We start from the raw sequence: 20,317 nt of genomic DNA, 5'->3' as shown, positions 1-20,317 counted from the left end.
TTTTCCTCTGTGCCTCAGTTACCTCATCTGTTAAATGTGGATTAAGACTCTGAGCCCTATACGGGACAGGGCTATGTATCTACTCCAGCATTTAGTACAGTGCCTAGCACAAAGGAAATGTTTAATACCATAAAAAAAAAATCATGGCAATGACACTGTGGTCTCAATAGTACTATGGAGAGGAGTATACACCCGGAAACAGGTGCACACACTTAAGCAAGGTTGAGAACAGGTGAACTATGCTTTTAAGGGGACCTAACCAAGGCTTCCTCTGTCTTCTACTCTCCAGAGCTATGATCTGGCTGCCCCTGTTTTAAACCCTAGGACAAAAGGCCAACAAATCAGAGCTCTCCATTCCAGGCCAAAAGAATATCTTGAATTTGTTTAAACATTGTTACTTTCTCAAGGTCATACAACAGACAAGTTGACTGTAAGCTTGTTCTAGGCAGGGAATGTAATGTGTCAGTTTATTGTTACATTGTACTTTCCCAAGCACTCAGTACAGTGCTCTGCACACAGTAAGTGCTCAATTAATACAGTTGGATGAATGAAAGAGCCAGGATTAGTCAGCCTGTCAGTCAGTCAAATTTATTGAGCATTTACCATGTGCAGAGCATTGTACTGAGCACTTGGGAGAATACAACACTAAACAGACACAGTCCCTGCCTACAACAAGCTTACAGACTAGAGGGAACCCAGGACCTTCTGACTCCCAAGCCCATGCTCTTGCTACCTGGACATGCTGCTCTTTCATATCACTACTCATTTTGTTCTTACAACAACTCTGTGAGGTAGGGAGAGGCAGGCATTAGTAGCCAAGTCTTAATCCCCATTTTACAGATAAGGAAACTGAGACCTAGAGAGTTTAAGTGACTTGCCCATGGTAACACAGCCAGTTAGAGACAAGGCTGAAATACAACACAAATCACCTGACCTTGCCATTTCTCTGACAAAATGATGTCCCTGGGGGTCAGAAGGATAAAGCATGGGCCTGGGAGTCAGAGGACTTGGGTTCTAGTCTCAGCTCCACCACTTATCTGCTGTGATCTTGAGTAAGTCACGTAACTTCTCTGTGCCTCAGTTACCTCATCTGTAAAATGGGGATTAAGACTGAGACCCATGTGGGATAGGGACTGTGTCCTACCTGATTAGTTTAACAGTTTTACATTGCTACCCCAACATTTAGCACAGTGCCTGTCACATAGCAAGCACTTTACAAATATCATTTTTTTAAAAATGTGGTATGCTTCAGAGTATTGAGGGGGCAGATGCATCAGTTCTTGTTGGCCCCTGACAGGGTATACACTCCGGGCAGCTCAGCAAGCAGTTAAGAGCTTAATACAGTTGTTGGCACCCAGTAAGTGCTCAATAAATACTGTCATGAGGAGGAGGAGAGAAAATTGTTCCTGTCTCTGCCAACCTGCCCAGGTTTCATGCCTATGCCAGGAGCACAGCAAAAAACAAGGTTTCTAGGGAGGGATAACGGCATCAGCAGCAGGAGTAGCTTCTGCTGCTCCCTCAGGTCTGATTCCAAAAAGTATTCCTCACAGGGATGTCTGGAAGTGGGGAAAAAAATGGGTGGGTACTTATGCACACTGTGCAGTAGGCTGGTGTGAAAACATAATATTTCAGGTGAAATGTTAGGACCACAGAAGTGTTGTTTCTTTTAAAAAATAAAAAAAGGACGAAAATCCTTAGATTAAGTGACCCCAAGGACAATAAGTGATTAGTGGACTGTTGAATTTCTCCCTAAAACATTATTAATAATAATAGTAATGATAACAATTTGTTATTTGCTAAGCTCTTACTATGTGCCAGGCACTATTCTAAGTGCTAAGGTAGATACAAAATAATCGGGTTGGACACAGTCCCTGTCCCACAAAGGGCTCACAATCTTAATCCCCATTTTACAAATGAGGGAACTGAGCCACAGAGAAGTGAAGTGACTTGCTCAAAGTCACACAGCAGACAAGGGGCAGAGATGGGATTAGAACCTAGGTCTTTCAGACACCCAGGCCCAAGCTCCGTTCACTAGGCCACATTCTTCAAGATGCTACTACAGCATGGGCCAGGCAGTGGATCATAACCTCAAAGTTACTCCAAGATTCCTGACAGACATGATTTCAGCACTTCTGTTGTCTCTTCCTTGTTGTAAAATTTTAGTGGAAAACATTTGTTTCTGATTTAAGGTCAAGAGGATACATATTTCAAGGAAGCTGATTTTCCATTGTTACCTTTTACAGTTGAACCAAATGGGAAAAACCTCAAAGCAAAATTTTAGCCTCTTCCTGATTTTCCCAATAGCTAGCCTTCATCTTCTAAGATTTAATCATTACTTCTGGGAAAGGAGATTTTGTCACTGATTTGTAAGCCTCTTCCAACTTGATCATCTGAGGCACCGAAAATAAAATTTCTTTCTATGTTTTCAGTGATCCAAATAAGTTGCATTCTTTCCTTCTCATATTTCTGTGTTTACAATCACAAAAAATATTCAAAGCTCTTTATAGTCTACAATGTGATGTTTCCACAAAGGCCGAATTATCTAAAAGATGGATTACATGGACTACATTTCTGTGGAATAAAGGGTGAAAAGGGCAGCTTCCTGTATTTATGCCAAAAGCCTGATGGAGCTTTTCCTTGGATGGAGAAGCCTGTGACTAGAGAATAACTTCTACTGCAGAACAGAAGCCTCCAAACTGGCTCTGTCTGTGCAAAGATGCTTCGTCTTTTCCCATTCTTTTTAGTTTTGACACACTATCTTCCTTCAACATTGTTCAATACCTCAGAAAAATAAAATCCTCATGACAAACCATCCCTTTACAAGACCAGAAAATAGGTCAGTTAAAAGAAGTATACCCCAAAGTTGTTTCCAAACTGAAGGATAATGGTCTTTAAGTTAATTTTTAAAAAATTATTAGACAAAGATCATGCTGCGTTTTAGTTCTGGGTCACTTGCTCAGCCAGGGCTTCCTAAAGACCCACCTTTTACACCCTCCCCACTTCATGTTACCAAACCATATCAAACATATTCACTGAGCACTTGCTGTGTGCAGAGCACTTTACTAAGTGCTTGCACTCTCCCCATCTTTAAAGCATTACTGAAGGCACATCTCCTCCAAGAGGCCTTGACTAAACCCTAATTTTCTCTTTTCCCACTTCTTTCTGCATTGCCCCGATTTGCTCCCTTTATTCACCCCTCCTTTAATCTCACAGCACTTGTGTACAAATCCATAATTTATTTCTATTCATGTCTGTCTCCCCCTCTAGACTGTGAGCGCTTTGTAGGCACAGAATGTGTCTACCTACTCTTAGTATTTTTATCTCCCAAGTGCTTAGTACAATGCTCTGCACACAATAAGTGCTCAATAAATACAATTGATTGGGAGAGTATAATATAACAGAGTTGGTAGACACGTTCCCTGCCCACAAGCACTTGCTAAGAGCCAGGCACTCTACTATGCACTGAGAGAAACACAGGAATCAGATTTGACACAATATCTGTTCCATACGGGGATCAGAGTCTAAGACAGAGGGAGAGCAGGAGTTCATCTCCATTTAACAGATGAAGAAACTGATGCACACTCAAAAGTTAAGTGACTTGTCCAAGATCCCACAGGAGGCACAGAGCCAGGACTAAAACCCAGGTCTCTTGAATCCTAGACCTGTCATCTTTCTAATGTGTACAGCTGCCTCCATATCTTCCTTTTCCCAGATTGTGAGTCTCTCTAGGGACAAGGTGTGGGTCAAAATTCCAGCAGTGTAGACTTTCCCAGCTCTTACTGTGTACAGAACATTGTACTAAGTGCTTAGTACTATTACTACCTACTTCTCCCAAATCTTCCTAAAAAAAATTTGCCTTACCTAGGAAGGATTTCTTGATTAACTACCAACACCCACGATCCCCTAGCCACCCACGTACACCTCAACCCATGCATGCACACACATGTGCATGCATGCATACAAACACACGGGCGCGCTTTCCTGATCATGCCATTCCTTCAGTTACCTCAGCATTTGCGCATGGAACTGTTTGTTCCCACAAGCTGAAGCAGCATGACCCAGTGGAAAGAATACGGGTCTTGAAGTCAGGGGATCTGGTTCTATATACTGATGATTCCTCTTGGCTCTTTAACCTTGGACAAGTCATTTAACTTTTCTATGCCTCAGTTTTATCACCTGTAAAATGGGGATGAAATGTCTGTTCTTTCCCTTTACACTGTAAGCCCTTTATGGGCAAGGATCTGATTCCCTTGCCTCTATCCCCTTAATACAGTGCTTGGCACAAAGTGCTTAAATAATTGCTATCACTATTGAAATGTTCACCAATTTATTTCTATTGGTTCTCCCATTAGATTAGGGCAGGATCACGTCTTTACTTATTTTTGGAGATGTCCAAGCAACTAGAACACTGTTCTGTATGTTGTTAGCATTAAATCGGTATTATTGATACAGGTCTCCCCTCATTTCCAGAAGGGTGAAAGCAGAAGAGTACAGTGTCTGGAAGCTCCACATTGGATGGGACACTCCAGAATTCTGGTCATCTATACCACTATCAGAAAAATCACCGTGGCCGGCACGACCCCCAAAATTCCCTCTTTGTGCCAGAAGAGTGGAAGTCACTAAGTGGTAAGGAAGCAAAGTGTAAGGCAGCAAGTTATGACAGTTGCAAACATGAGGATCGATTAATGGCATTTCTCTGTACTGTGTGCAGAGCATTGTACAAAGCACTAATGAGAGGGCAATGTAAGAGAGCATTAACATGTTCCCTGCCGATAAAGAGTTTGTAGTCTAGAGCAGAAGAGAAGCAGCCCACACCACTCTTCTCTCATCACTGTGTCTTGAACGGATTCACCACCAGGAAACAGCCCGCGGCTACAGTCTCTACTCACCACTTACTTGCTGCTCCCTTGGCCTGATGCCCTGTGCTGAAAAGGTGTGGGTAATTCTGTTCTTGTCTCCCTTTTCCACCTTATCCTTGGTCCACCAGCCCAGACCCCTTAGAAGCTCCTGAAAAACAGGACCATAGTAACAGTATTTATTTAGCATCCATTAGGCATAATGCACTGAACTGACCACTTAGGAAGTAACAAAGAGAAATGACACATTTGCTGCCCATGAGGAGTTTCTACTCTACTGAAAAAGACAAAAAAAAAATTTACAGGTAGAATAATATATATTTGAATGTACACATACAGATGTGCTCAGGATCTATAGCCCAGCACATAGTACAGCATATATTAACCACTTAAATACCATTAAAATAAAAACACACTCTGGAGATGGGTGGTATGGGAAATTAATAAGGGAAGGCTTGTATGAGGAGGTTGGGACTTTAGGATGGTACTGAATGTCTGGAGAGTAGGGTTCTGCTGGATTTTGGGAAAGGATGGAATTCCATGGGAGGGGAGAGCATGGGTGGGTTGGGGGGGTAAAAATGGGAGAAGGGGCAAAGACGGGATAGGCAAGAGTAAAGCCAGAGTGAGGTGGGGAGTAATGGGTGAAGAGAACAAACTGAAGAGTAGAGAAGCAGCATGGCCTAGTGGAAAGAACATGGGCCTGGGAGTCAGAGGACCCAGATTCTTATCCCGGCTCTAACACTTGACTGCCGGGTGGCTTTGGGAACGTCACTTAGCTCCTCTGCTCCTCAGTTTCCTCATCTGTAAAATGGGGAGTGAATATTTGTTCTCCCTCCTACTTCGGCTATTAGGCCTATGGGGAACAGGGACTGTGTCCATCCGATTATCTTGTTTTTTCCCCAGCATATAGTACAGTGCCTACACTTAGCAAATTCCACAATTATTACTATTAATAGATATAAAAGGTGGGACAAGTTGGTTGGGAGCTTAAAGCTGAGCATAAAGTGTTTTTGTTTAACGTGGAGAGAGTCAGGGAACTCCTGGGAGGTCATATTTTCCTGGAATTAACCAAACAAGGGATAAGAAGCAGGGAGCCAGGCAGACTTTGTGTGGTAACAATAGAGGGGAAAGATGAAATTATCCGATGTAAAACCTATAATTTTAAAATAAGAAAAAACAAAAGTTCACCTGGAAACTATTAAGAGGCCAGTTATTCCCTCAGAAGTGGGAGCTATCTGAAGTCCCAGAATCTTGCATTTGAGAACCAGCACAAATAAACTTCTAATTGATAATGTCCCACATCCCCAAAACTCTGTATTTCCAGTTTAAAGGATATAATTATGTTCCCTTGGTGGAAAAAAAAAACAGAAAGTCTTTTTTAAGTGAGGACATGTATGCTGGCACTGTACTTTCAACCATTAAATTTGCAAGCAGCCACCTTTCTTCAACATAGAACCTTATACAATGCTGGCGGGAAAGGTTAAGTCAGAAAAAGTTTTAAAGTAAAATTGATTGCAAGTCTTCATAAGATCACTAACAGCTGGCTGCTTCTATTTAAGCAGGAAACACACCTGGCTTGGAAATGAAGAAGTGGGGAGAAAGGAGCAAAAACCAGGTGAAAAGGAGAGAAATAGGATGGGGACTCGTGTCTATCTGGTAAGTAGAATGGGATACTCTCAGCCCCTGTCAATGACAAGCTGGTCTTTAAAACATTTCTAAATGCCATTACAAATGCTTTTTCCTTGAAAAACAGATCTTTTCAAGCTTTCTCTCCTGGAAGAAAGGAAATTTGACTTTGAATTGAGCTCATTTCATTCAGAATCTAAAGGATTAAGTATTCCTCTGACAACTGAAAACCAGCCAATGAAAATTTAAAGTGGAAAAACTAAGGGAAATCCAAACAGCTTTGCTCAGCTCTACCAAATGTATGACAAACTCCAAGTTTCAAAATCCTGGAAAGGCAAGCTATCTTCTTTTTTTTTTTTAATATCTGTCTCCCCCTCTAGTCTGCAAGCACCATGTGGACACGGATTGTGTCTTCCAACTATTGTATTCTCTCAAGAGAACAATGCAGTGCTCTTCATAGAGTAAGCACTCAACAAATAACACTCATTACTTTATTCACAAGAGGCACAACCAAGAGAAAAACAAGCATCTGCAAAACACACAAAGCCGCTGTACTTTAACCTTTTAATATTGCAATCACGAGGGAGGAAATATAACTAAAGGCCCTGTGGCAGCACAGAAAACACCTAACAGTTTCAAAGGATTCTCCCGATTCAGCTAAACCCATTAATGTTAAAGTAGCTTGTTAGTGCGCTATCAGGAGCGGGATATGTTGTTTAGTACAGGAGGTAGGGACATGGCTACATCGTGGGCAGATTGGGTAATTGGACTGTGAAACCGCACTACTTTAACTACCAAAATGATTCCTAAATCAACCTCTCCAGCCCTGATCTCTCTTCTCTGCAGTCTCACATTTCCTCTTTTTTTAATAGTATTTAAGTGCTTACTATGTGTCAAGCACTAGTCTAAGCATTCATTCATTCACTCGGTTTTATTGAGCTCTTATTATGTGCAGAGCACTGTACTAAGCACTTGGAAAGTATGATTCTGCAACAGATAGAGCACTGGGGTAGATACAAGTTAGGTTGGACAGAGTTCCTTGTCCTGCATGGAGCTCACAATCTAAGTAGGAGGGAGAACAGGTATTGAATCCTTATTTTACAGTTGAGGAAACTGAGCACAGAGAAGTTACATGACTTGCCTAAGGTAATGATAATGTTGGTATTTGTTAAGCGCTTACTATGTGCAGAGCACTGTTCTAAGCGCTGGGGTAGATACAGGGTAATCAGGTTGTCCCACGTGAGGCTCATTTTACAGACGAGGTAACTGAGGCACAGAGAAGTGAAGTGACTTGCCCACAGTCACACAGCTGACAAGTGGCAGAGCCGGGAGTCGAACCCATGACCTCTGACTCCGAAGCCCAGGCTCTTTCCACTGAGCCACACTGCTTCAGCAAGCAACTGGCAGAGTCAAACTAGAACCCAGGTCCTCTGACTCCCAGGTCCTTGCTCTTTTCAGAAGGCCAGGCTGCTACTCTTCTGCATCCTGCCTTCAGGACATCTATATTTGGATGTCCTGCCAACATTTCAAACTTATGCCTAAAACAGAATTCATCTTTCCACCCAAATCCTGACCTCCCCAAGACTTTCCCATAACTGTAGACACTAACACTCTCCTCCATCTCACAAGTCTTCACAGCATCAGCAAGAGCCGCCCTTTCCTCTCCATCCAAACGGCTACCTTGCTGGTACAAGCTCTCAGAATATCCTGACTGAATTACTGCATCAGCCTCCTCTCTGATCTCCCATCCTCCTGTCTCTTCCCACTCCAGCCTATTCTTCATTCCACTGCCTGGATCATCTTTCTACAGAAACGCTCTGGGCATGTCACTCCCCTCCTCAAAAACCTCCAGTGGTTGCCTATCAACCTTCACATGAAGCAAAAACTCCTCACTACTGAATGAATGAATGAGGCAGCATGGCCTAGTGGAAGGAGCACGGGCCCAGGTTCTTTCATGGGTTCGAATCCCGGCTCTGCCACTTGTCAGCTGTGTGACTGGGGGCAAGTCACTTAACTTCTCTGTGCCTCAGTTCCCTCATCTGTAAAATGGGGATTAACTGTGAGCCTCACATGGGACAACCTGATGACCCTCTATCTACCCCAGCACTTAGAACAGTGCTCTGCACATAGTAAGCACTTAACAAATACCAACATTAATCCCAGCTCCACCTCTTGTCTGCTTTGTGACCTTGAGCAAGACACTTTACATCTCTGTGCCTCAGTTACCTCCTCTGTGAAATGGGGATTAAGACTGTGAGCCATATGTGGGACAGGGACTGTGTCCAACCCTAGTGCTTAGTCAGTGTCTGGTTCATAGTAAGCACTTACCATAAAAAGAAGCAGGTTGGGGAGGCTTAGGGAAGAGAAACTCTGCAGAAGATCAAGGATAGAAAAATAGGTGGTGACCAACAATGAAAAGGAAGAAGAGCATTATCACTAGAAGTTAAAATCACGCCCGACCCTTCCAACAGATATTTGTCTCATGGCAAGGATTTGAAGGAGTAAGCTCAGCAGCCTCACAAATAATTACCCTGCTGAGGCTATTTTAATTAGCCCTCTGGGAGAAGAACATCTCATCCACTAATCAAAATACTAATGATCCCCTTCTGTGGGCAGAGCACCAAGAGCTTGACAAGGAACAACAGAGTGAAGAGTCCTGATGACTGCCCGCAAGGAGGTATAATCAACTAGGGAGACAGAAACAGAATAAGTTACAGAGAGAAGAAGAGAAAGGAAAAATAGGTACACAAACAGTCAGTAAGTTAGTATGTACAGAAGTGCTAGGCTTGAGGGCTCAAGACTGTAAGCTTGTCCCCTAGGCTGTAAAACTCCCATAGGCAGGGAACATATCTACCTACTCTCTTGACCTGTACTCTCTCAAGCACTTAGTACAGTGTTCTACACACTACAAAACACTCAAATACCACTGATGGGGCAATGCATAAGTGCATAGTTGGGGCTGAGGGGGTAGTTGGGAGGAAATGGCTTGGGGAAGGAATAACTGATAAGACATCCTGGAGATGTTTCAGAAGGGTTTTGCGGATTGCAAGAACTAGTGTTGGCAAGGGAGGAAAGATAGGAACAAGAAGGGAGAGAGAGAAGAGAAGGAGGTCCAGTGCATAGGTTATCTTGAGAAAATTGACAAGTTAACGTGTAGTGAGAAAAGAGAGTGAGTAGGGAAGAGGGAAGAGAGCTAAGGAGTCTTTTAAACATGAGTTTCTGCTTGATACAGAGGAATGGGAGAAGTAGCATGGCCTACCGAACAGAGCATGGGCCTGGGAGTCAAAAGGGCCCGGGTTCATTTCTAATCCCGGCTTCACTATTTGTCTGCCATGTGACTTTGGGCAAGTCACTTCACTTCTCTGTGCCTTGGTTACCTCATCTGTAAAATGGGGATTAAGACTGTGACCCCCATGTGGCACATGGACTGTGTCCAACAAGATTATTTTGTATCTATCCTGGCATTTAATACAGTGTCTGGCACATAGTAAGAGCTTAACAAATCAGGAAAAACAAAAGGAATGGTAGAGCTTTGAAGATCTGAGGAAAGGGGAGACAGGTGTAGAATAATGTTTAAAAAAATGATCTGGATCATGGAGAGAAGTTCAGGGTGGTGAGGAGAAACAGGAGGCAGGAACACCAATAAGAAGGCTGATAAGGCAGTCTAGCTGGGACATGGTGACTGCCCAATTCAGGGTGGTGGCCGTTTGGTTAAGGAGAAATTGGGAGGATGCAGGAAATGTTATGGAAAGAAAACTGAGTCAAGTGACAACATCTTAGCAGGTCAGAAAAATCTTTTGGGCCTCAGAACTGTTGGAGCCACTAAGGACCACTCTTTGATTTCCACTCTACTCACCGTATTACTGAATAGTGGTAGATTATAATGGGCTTTCTAAAGCTGTTAAAATCACCTGAATATCTGAAACACAATGATCTCTGCTATGCTTCATAAAACAGTGCCTCCCCTGGCCCACCGCCACCACTCCTTAGCTCATTCATTCATTAGTATTTATTGAGCGCTATGTGCAGAGCACTGTACTAAGCGCTTGCAGTGAAGAAGTTGGCAACAGATAGAGACAGTCCCTGCCATTTGACGGGCTTACAGTCTAATCGGGGGAGACAGACAGACAAGATCAATGGCAATAAATAGAGTCAAGGGGAAGAACATCTCGAAAACAATGGCAACTAAATAGAATCAAGGCGATGTACATTTCATTAACAAAATGAATAGCTCACCACAAAATGAACGACCCATCAGCAAAGGTTAAGAAGAGGTGAGCTAAGCTGTGAGGACCTGAATCTTGAAAGAATGGTCCATAATTTATGCCAACTATCCAAAGACCTTGACTGCAATTTAATAACAATAATAATAATGATAGTATTTGCTAAGCGCTTACTATGCGCCAAGCACTGTTCTAAGCTCTGGGAGAGATACAAGGTTAGCGGGTTGTCCTACGTGGGGTTCCAGTCTTAATCCCCATTTTACATATGAGGTAACTGAGGCACAGATAAATTAAGTGACTTGCCCAAAGTCACACACCTGACAAGTGGAGGAGCTGGGACTAGAACCCACAACCCTTGACTCCCAAGCCCATGCTCTTTCCACTAAGCCACGCTGCTTGGCAAGAACCATATTGGTACCCGGGCTTCCTGTAATGTGATGGCACTTTCATCCATTTTTTTCCCCCACCTTTGATCAAGGCTACTAAACTCTGGATAATCTATCAAATTCAACATCATTCATTCATTCAATAGCATTTGTTGAGTGCTTACTATGTGCAGAGCATTGTACTAAGCGCTTGGAAAATAAAATTCGGCAACAGATGGAGACAATCCCTGCCCAGTGACATCATCATCTTGTACCTACCCCAGCGACTAGTAGTTTGGCACATAGCAAGCACTGAACCACCACCATATAAAAAAACAAATCAGGGCAGCACTGTTTCACTTGAGGCAATTTCCTTATACTCCACCTTTAAAAGAATCAACACCAACAACAACCAACAACATTAATTTGACTCTGCTTAGAAAGGCAAAGCGAATTCATGAGCCAATAAAAGGTCAGCTTTTTTCAGGAAAAGGAAGTTTGTGTTATACCCACTGAGAACTTTTGGCCTCCTAGAGATTAGAGGAAACTGCATTTGGAGGGGACAGAGGATAAGGAGCACACATTAAGAGTGTTTACACATCTGAGATATTTTCCCAACCACTTCCAAAAGGAGTTTTATTAGCTGAGAATTTCTATCCAGGTTGGTGAGCTGCTGATGGAAGGATGGGACAAATGAACAGGATAAGAGTTTATATATATATATTGCCCTATGACAGCTGACTGTTATTTAACCAACTCCTTAAAAACACACCATCAAATATTTACTTAACCAAGAGGCTGCTAGCTCCTCCTCTCTGCTGTCACTGCGCCTCCAGTTTTGATGTCAAGGTACTTGTAGTGTTTGCTGAAATACTTTGACAAACTATGAAATGAGCACTAAATATTCACTTTAACAAGGGTTCTGTGGCATCTCTGCAGTAATGCACACTGTCAACTCTGTGCATGGTAAACACTCAAATAAATACAAGTGGTTGATTTAAAAGGTGCCCACTTCTCAAGAGGTGTTCTCTGATTAACCTCCTTCTTAGTTCTGGGCTTCCACCATCACCAAGATTAAAAAAAAAAATCCCATCTTTCTGTTGAGTCTAAAGACAAGCTAAAATCAGCTTATGGAGTGTTTAGGGCTTTGTGAAAAATATCTTAGCTCTTGGAGCCCCGTTCCTTTGATGCCCTTGGTAGAGGCTGCTCTTATGATTTCAACCCTTTGACCGTACTGAAGTTGTGCACCAGTTTTCTGCTCATGTTCTGAGAAGATGATTCACCTGTTCTGGAAAGGTGACATACGTCTTTTCCCCACCCCCTTCTACTAGACTGTAAGCTCGATATGGGCAGGGAATGTCTGTTTGTTATATTGTACTTTCCCAAGCGCTTAGTACAGTTCTCCGCACACAGTCAGCACTCAATAAATATGATTAACCGACAAGTTAAACATTCTTCTGCATGAATCACCTTCCTTGCTTAATTCATATAAGCTCCTTGAGGGCAACAATGCATTCTCCTCCAGGGCCTGGCACAGGGTGCTGCACTCTCTAGTTTACTGTGCTGAATGAATAAATGCTTAATGACTGGGTTTGACTTCATTCAATATTTCCTGCCCTATGTAGTCCTTTTGCCTGACTTTGGAAAGGAAAAAAAAAGTCCAGGGACATTTGGTAGATTAATAAAAAAAAGCCTTCCTATTTCTGAAACTACATTAGCCTTCAAGCAATGAAGGAAAACTATCATTATGCTAAGCATCAAAGATTTAATGAGCTTCAACTCCCTGAGGCATCAGCTGTAATACTGATAGCAGAATGAACAAGTGATTTATGTTTACTTGCAGATGTAGAATTTCACACATTTACAGTTCATGACTCCATGATTTGTGAACTGAGTCATCCATCCTTTTAGATAAAGGGATGGACAAGGTAGTTTAATTATCAGGGTTAATACACCCAGGATGGCATAATATATTTCCACTTCCTAGCATAATCACCTTATTTTTTATCCTCCCAGAATGACAGTCGAAATGTTCTCTGAACTGGTCATGGATACAAGACAAATTTTAGACAGGTCTGGTCAGATCTGATGGGTGTCAGGAAAGGGTACTTCAGGCGCTCTAACTTTAAAGTCTGGGACAGTGCTGCTTACGTCAAAATTACTCTGCCTTTTTCCTTTTTTAATGGTATGTGTTAAGCACTATGTGCCAGGCACTGTACTAACAGCCCAAGTAGATAAAAGCTAATCAGATCAGATACAGTCCATGTCCCATGTGGTGCTCACAGTCAGTCAATTGTATTTATTCAGCACCTATTATGTGCAGAGCACTGTAGTAAGCAGTTGGGAGAGTATAACAATAAACAGACACATTCCCTGCCCACACGTTTACAGTCTTAATCCCCATTTTACAGATAATAGGCACAGAGAAGTTGTGACTTGCCTAAAAAGCACACAGCAGGCAAGTGGCAGAGCCAGGGTAAGAACCCAGGTCCTTCTGAGTCCCAGGCCCATGTTCTATCCACTAGCCCACACTGCTTCTTGACAGGCAGCTATTTGAGAGTAATATTTTCTCACTGAAGAGAAGAAGAGATGGATGAGTTGATTAATTTTGATATCCAAACATTTCTTGGCAGAGTGCTCTGGCAAATTTGGGAAAGCAGTGTGGCCTAATGGAAAGAGCATAGGCCCGAGAGTCAGAGGATCTGGATTCTAATCTCAGTTCCATCACCTCTGCCATGTGGCTTTGGGCAAATCACTTCACCTCTATGCATCTCAGCTACCTTATCTGTATAATGGGGAATAAGACCGTGAGTCCCACATGGGACATGGTCTGTGTCCAACCTAATTATCTTGTATCTATCCCAGCATCTAGTATAATGTCTGGCACATAGTAAGCGCTTAACAAATAGCATTAAAAAAAAACCTGCCTGCAGATGTTCTAGTTACTGGGCTTGATTTACCGCAATAGAGTAGGAAGTGCAATCATCAGTCTTTCCAATCCATCATTATCATCATCCTTTCCATGACTCATTGAGCAGTCTATTTTTCCCAGGCACTGGGGAAAAAACAGCAGAAGTCAGTAAGCACAATCCCTGCCCTCATGGGGCTAACAATTTCAAGTGGGACACATACGTATACACCCCTCACCTGACAAAATCTGTTTTGCAAGAACTACAGCAAACTCCCTCATGGGGCTAACAATTTAAAGTGGGACACAAACATACACACCCCTCGCCCGACAAAATCTGGTTTGCAAGAACTACAGCAAATCATGAAAAATAGAGAGCACTAGTTCATTAACAAGTAACCCTCCCAACACTGATCCATGGTTCTTGACTTCATCTACTTCAGGAGTGAACAATTGCTTCATGTGAACTGCAGAGCCAAGTGTCCCATTTCTCAAATCGGGTGGTGTAGGGACCAATAGTCAGGTCCAGAGTTCTGAACTGAAGATGATTGTGGACTTGCTCCAGTCCAATTATAAAGATTTTAGCACCAAAAAACTGTGCAAAGGAACTGAACACAGTTTTCATAAAGTTTTCAGGGGCCAGACACTGTACTATACATTGGGGTAGATACACGATAACCAGGGTGAACACAACCCATGTCCTACATGGAGCTCAGTCTTAATCTCCACTTTACAGATGAGATAACTAAGGAACTGAGAAGTTAAGTGACTAGCCTAAAGTCACACAGTAGACAAGTGGCCATATTCAGCACTGAAGTACATTCAAGAGAGAAGCAGTGTGAAGTAATGGATAGAGCCCAGGCCTGGGAGTCAGAAGGACCTGGGTTTTAATCCCTGCTCTGCCATTTGTCTACTGTGTGACCTTGGGCAAGTGACTTAACTTCTTTGTGCCTCAGTCACCTCACCTGAAAAATGGGGATTAAGACTGTGAGCCCTATGTGGGACAGGGTCTGGGTCCAACCCACTTATCCTGTACCTACCCCAGTACTTAGAACAGTGCTTGGCATGTGGAAAGTGATCAATACCCCAATTATTATTACTCTTCCAAGTGCTTAGTACAGGGCTGTGCACAGTAAGCACCAAATAGATAAGACTGATTGATTGACTCTTCTGGTCCCATCCTTCTAGTAAGCTTCTCTCTCCCCCACAAGCAAAGATGTGTTTAAACTACAGTATGAAAACCCCAGCACATTTTTTTTGTTACTGCTAAAAGGGGAAGTCTGGGGTCCAAGGGAATAATGCAGACTGGCAGAAGCAATCATGCCTGAACCATGACCTCTGAGCATGTACAATTCTACCCATTATGTCACCTACTCTCCCTCCCAAACTGCCACTAGGACCTCCCTCCCTCTGCACCTGGAGTCTTAGCCAATAACATTAAGAGTTTACTATGTGCCAAGTACTGTACTAAGGGCTAAGGGTTACTGTACTAAAAAAAAAAAATGAAACCTGGAGGGCAAGCACATCTGGACAAAACAGTTGAACCATTCATTCAATAGTATTTATTGAGTGCTTACTATGTGCAGAGCACTGTACTAAGCGCTTGGAATGTACAATTCAACAATAGATAGAGACAATCTCTGCCCAATGATAGACTCACAGTCTAATCGGGGGGAGACAGACGGCAGAGCAAAACAGAACAAAATAAAAACAAGACAACCAATAATGGAATATAAAGATAACCATTGTGGCTTAGTGGAAAGAGCACAGGCTTGGGAGCCAAAGGACGTGGGTTCTAATGCCAGCTGTGCCACGTGGGCAAGCCACTTATCTTCTCTGTGGTTAAGTTACCTCATCTGTAAAATGGGGATTAAGACTGTGAGCCACAAGTGGGACAACCTGATTACCATGTATCTCCCCCAGCGCTTAGAACAGTGCTTGATATATAGTAAGTGCTTAAATACCATCATCATCATCCCTGAGCACTTAGAACAGTGCTTGGCACATAGTAAGAGCTTAACAAATACCATCATCATCAATAAGGCTTTGGAGGTGTGTTGGGGGGGGGACTGTGGCATATGATGGGGGAGGGAATTCCAGGCCAGAGGAGCACACAGGCAAAGCAGCACTGACAAAACAGATGAGGCTGAGGCACAATGAGTAGGTTGATATTGGAGGAGTGAAGTAACAGCGCTGGGTTGGAGTGGGAAATCAGAGAGGTGAGATAGGAGGAGGTGAACTGATTGGATATTTTATAGTCGATGGTAAGGAGTTTCTGGTGCAGAGGTGGATGGGCAACCATTGGAGGTTCTTGAGGACTAGGAAGAAGTGCACTGAATTTTGTGTAGAAAAATGATACACGAAGTAGAATGGAGTATGAACTGGTAATGGGGAGAGACAGGAGGCACGGAGGTCAGTGAGGAGCAGCTGCAATGGCCAAGGTAGAACAGGATAAGTGCTTGGCATAGGGTAGTATCAGTTTGGATGGAGAGGAAAGGACTGATTTTAACGATGTTGTTGTCACCCGTCGCCAGGGACAGGTTCTTTTGGAATCGGTGCGGCGAGAGGGAAAGAGAGAGAGAGAGAAGTCGGGGATGGAAAACCTGAGTTTATAGAATTTATTCCACGGGGCGAATTGAATTAATTATTTAGACGCGACAATGGGCCTTCCCTTTTGGGAGAAATATGGTGTTAAAGCTTCCCCTTTGGGTGTTAGAGCTTCCCTAACGGGAGGAATACACTGATATGTTACTCGCGTGTGGGAAGACACCCGAGCCCACTTATGATTTACTCACAACATGGTGAGGCGGCTGGCTCCCACCCTGTGCTTGCCCCACCCAGGAGGAATTCACTTTTGCGTTAAATACACTTATGCATTAAACACTAATGAGTTACATACACATGAGTTACATACACTTATGCGTTAAACCCAGTTATGCATCCCACTGATGGTTACTCGCACTTGGTGAGGTGGCTAGCTCCCACCCAGTTCACGTCCCACTCAGGAGGCACCCACTTAGACATCAAATCCACTTATGTGCTACTCACACTCGGAAAGGCGCCTAGCTCTCACCCTGTTCACGTCTCCCTGGGGAGGCACCCACTCAGACATCAAATCCAGTTTAAACGTTACAAACAGAGAAGCATCTGACTTCCAACCCCACAAGCTCTCAGCAGGACAGGACGCTCACCCATCCCACGGCTCCTCACTCGGTGCAGGCAGAGCGGCCTTCTCACACTCTGGACAGAGGCGACCCACAGCCGGCTGCTGCAAATCCAGTTCCTCTGCACAGGTTAGAGGCGGCAGGTATTTATCACCTGTGCCCTTAGGCCATTCCAGTTTACGGCCTCAGTTTATCCAATCTCTGCCGTCCCCTGCCCCTCCATTCCTAATTTGATTGGCACAGGGGGCGAGGGGCACCTTCTGTATTCCCAGCTTGGGCTGCCAATCTGGCAGTTTTGGTTGTGGGTGTGGTGTCCCACCCTCACTTCCAAGTTCCGCCTGCTGGCTCAGGAGGGCACGAGACAGCATTTGACCTTGAGATGGTCGGTACCCCAGGGTCACCTTGGGACAGTTGTAAAGGTAGATCCAAAAGGGTTTGCCGAAAGATTGAATATGTGAGTTGAATGAGAGAAATAAGTGAAGGACAATGCCAAGGTTATGGGTTTATAAGAAAGAAAGGATAGTGGTGTAGTCTACTGTGATGGGAAAGACTGAGGGTGGGGGGGGAAGAGACCAGATTTAGGTGGGAAGATGAGGAGTTCTGCTTTGGACATCCTAAATTTGAGGGGCTGGCTGGAAATCCAAGTAGAGATGTCCTGAAGGTAGGAGGAGATGTGAGACTGTAAGGAGGAGAGAAGGCCAAGGCAGGAGAGGTAAATTGGGAATTAGTGTGAAGGGCTGATAGATGAAGCCATAGAAGTGAATGAATTCTCCAAGGTTGTGGGTGTAAATGGAGAATAGAAGGAGACCCAAAACTGAGTTTAGGTGTCAAAGCTACACATCAGGGTGTAAATCCTCCACATCCACTTAAGTGTGTATTTGAATCAATTAAGATGATAATGACCCATCCAGGCCCTTCAGGGCATGAAACATGGGGCAGAGAAGTAGTCCTTGGGATTCCCCTTGGAATTCTCCACATTGATTCTCAGCTGGTTGTCAGGGAAGCAGTAAATACCTCCAACTCATTGTTCTCAACCAATTATCATTGTTCTCAACCAATTACCTCATAAATCTGCAGAGAACACAAACGTTTGCTGGAGAAGCCTCTAACTGAGAACACAGAGAAGACGACGAATGAGTCAAAAAGCCCAGTCTGGGGACCGGGAAACCTGTATGGAAGTTACATCAACAGCCCTGAGACACTCATGTGACTTAAAGTCATCCACCAGTGATTACATACCTCATTCTTTCTAAAGTGTGTGTTTTATGCAGCATTTTGGTAGAACAATCTAAGGCAACCACTGGGGAACAGCAATGCTTATTCAACTTTTAAGCCAAACGATGAGGTAATTTCCCAGCGGATACAAGCATGAAAGTTGTGAACAATTCCCTTTCAAAGTAATTGTATCAGGAATGGCATAAGCTCATGGAGTTTCCTCTTCTGACAAACAGAAATAAACTATCTTATCCAGATACACAAAGGATGCTTAAAAGACAAATAGCTTTTTGGAGGAAATAATTAAAACTTTTGTTAGGGAGGAGACAGACCAATTTTCCATGTTCAGTGGAGCCTAATGAACAGCAGGAGAGATTTCAGGTAGACATAAATGACTTCCTAACTATTGGCTTTATGATCCTCCATCAGCTCTTCCTGTCTTACTTTCTGGGGCCTCGTTTTCCTCATCTTTAAAATGGAGGTAATAATGCAAGACCATCCCAATCCACCAGGGAATTTTATGAGAATAAACTGAGGTAACTGACAGAAAATACAATATTAAAAAACTAAAGTGCTATTCTAATTCAAGATACAAATATTACTACCACCAAGCCAGTTGAAATTCTGCAGCAACCTCCGGGGGAGAATACATACACATAACTCCAGGATGGAGCGACATTTGGCTGTCCATACTTCCTGGATAAGCTGGGGCAGTCCCAAAAATTTGTAGGATGGTCCAGACAATTTTAGACAGAAATATACAGGTCCTAGACTTAGGGTCCCTAGATAAAACAGATTTTTTTTGCACTGACATCCAGTACTTTCATTCACTTAAATGCTCGGACTTTCACTCGGAATTGGAGCATGTTCCATTTAGGTCTCACAGCATCCTGGAATTTGCTGCCTATGGCTTAAAGCCAAATAAACATAAATCTATCAAGAGGAATCAGACTGCTTCAAGCAGAACTGATTTACTATGGATAAGACTTATTTTGACACATGTGAATCAATTTTAAGTTCATTAGGCATACAGACTCTTTCCAAATATCTTCATTCGATTCAATCGTATTTATTGAGCGCTTACTGTGTGCAGAGCACTGTACTAAGTGCTTATCTGTGAGGTCAGCATTGCCGTAATTTAAAATTTGACCTTTCCATCTCATAGAATGGGCTGGCTGATCAACTGCTGTTACAATGACAGTCCCTCTAACTTTCCACTTTTTTCCTTAATCATTCTGAATTTCTATTTGTCACTGCTCTGAACACTTCAGCTCAAATCAGCAGCCATTTTTTCCCAAGAGGGATGATGAAAATGCTTAGGAATTATTTTTCTAGACTCATTCATTTGCTGAAATTGTTTGTTTTCAATGGTGAAGTGGTCTTTCTATAAACTTTAAAATGATCCAATACACATCCTTCAGTGAAGAACCATTTCAACTTATGCCCTTCCCAGTTAACTCACATTCAAAAATCCTTTTCCACTTCACAACATATGAGTCTTAACACTTAGCATCTTGATTTTGAATCAGCAAAAGTGGTAAAAGATGGCTTGTCTCTCCTGTAATTAGGTTGTATTTTTCACTCGTATATGCAAACCTTGGTCAGGTTATCATTCTTTCCTAACACAAGTGATTAAAATATAGAACAACCCACCATCTCCCACTGAGGCAGTTAAAAGACTACTTAAAAATTCACTGGCTCATAAAATCCACTCAAATGACATTTTGCAACCAATAGAATGCATTCCCTAAGGCTGAAGAAACTACATAAGTTCAAAAGCGTTGTACCATCACTTTCTCCTGTGTCAGGAGGAGGAGGAGCCTAGAGAGAGAGTTTTAACTGAGCAAGTCTGGCCTGTACTCAAGATTCACAGTAAAATGCCCCAAGAAGAGAGAGGAGGGCTGCAAGAGTCCAGAATCAGTCAGATTTACTGAGAGCTTACTGTGTGCAGAGTACTGTA

General features: G+C 43.0%; 1 protein-coding gene across 25 annotated transcripts in view; it reads right to left on the bottom strand.

Moving 5' to 3' along the window:
* Positions 1–20,317, bottom strand: part of EPB41L2 (erythrocyte membrane protein band 4.1 like 2) — a 236,759-nt gene that overhangs the window by 171,043 nt on the left and 45,399 nt on the right. For 21 of the 25 annotated variants that reach the window (XM_029082926.2, XM_029082766.2, XM_029082749.2 and 18 more), the window contains exon 2: positions 4,890–5,007. The exons of 2 other annotated variants lie outside the window; for them this stretch is intronic. The gene's annotated coding sequence lies outside the window, so the exon portion shown is untranslated. The remainder of the gene's footprint in view (positions 1–4,889; positions 5,008–20,317) is intronic. 2 more of the 25 variants (XM_029082775.2, XM_029082785.2) reach the window with 1 other exon arrangement.

This window comes from Ornithorhynchus anatinus, chromosome 2 (genome assembly GCF_004115215.2).
Source record: "Ornithorhynchus anatinus isolate Pmale09 chromosome 2, mOrnAna1.pri.v4, whole genome shotgun sequence".
Taxonomy (NCBI): domain Eukaryota; kingdom Metazoa; phylum Chordata; class Mammalia; order Monotremata; family Ornithorhynchidae; genus Ornithorhynchus; species Ornithorhynchus anatinus.
The sequence above is the reverse complement of the archived record's forward strand: the minus strand, read 5'-3'. Positions and strand labels throughout refer to the sequence as shown.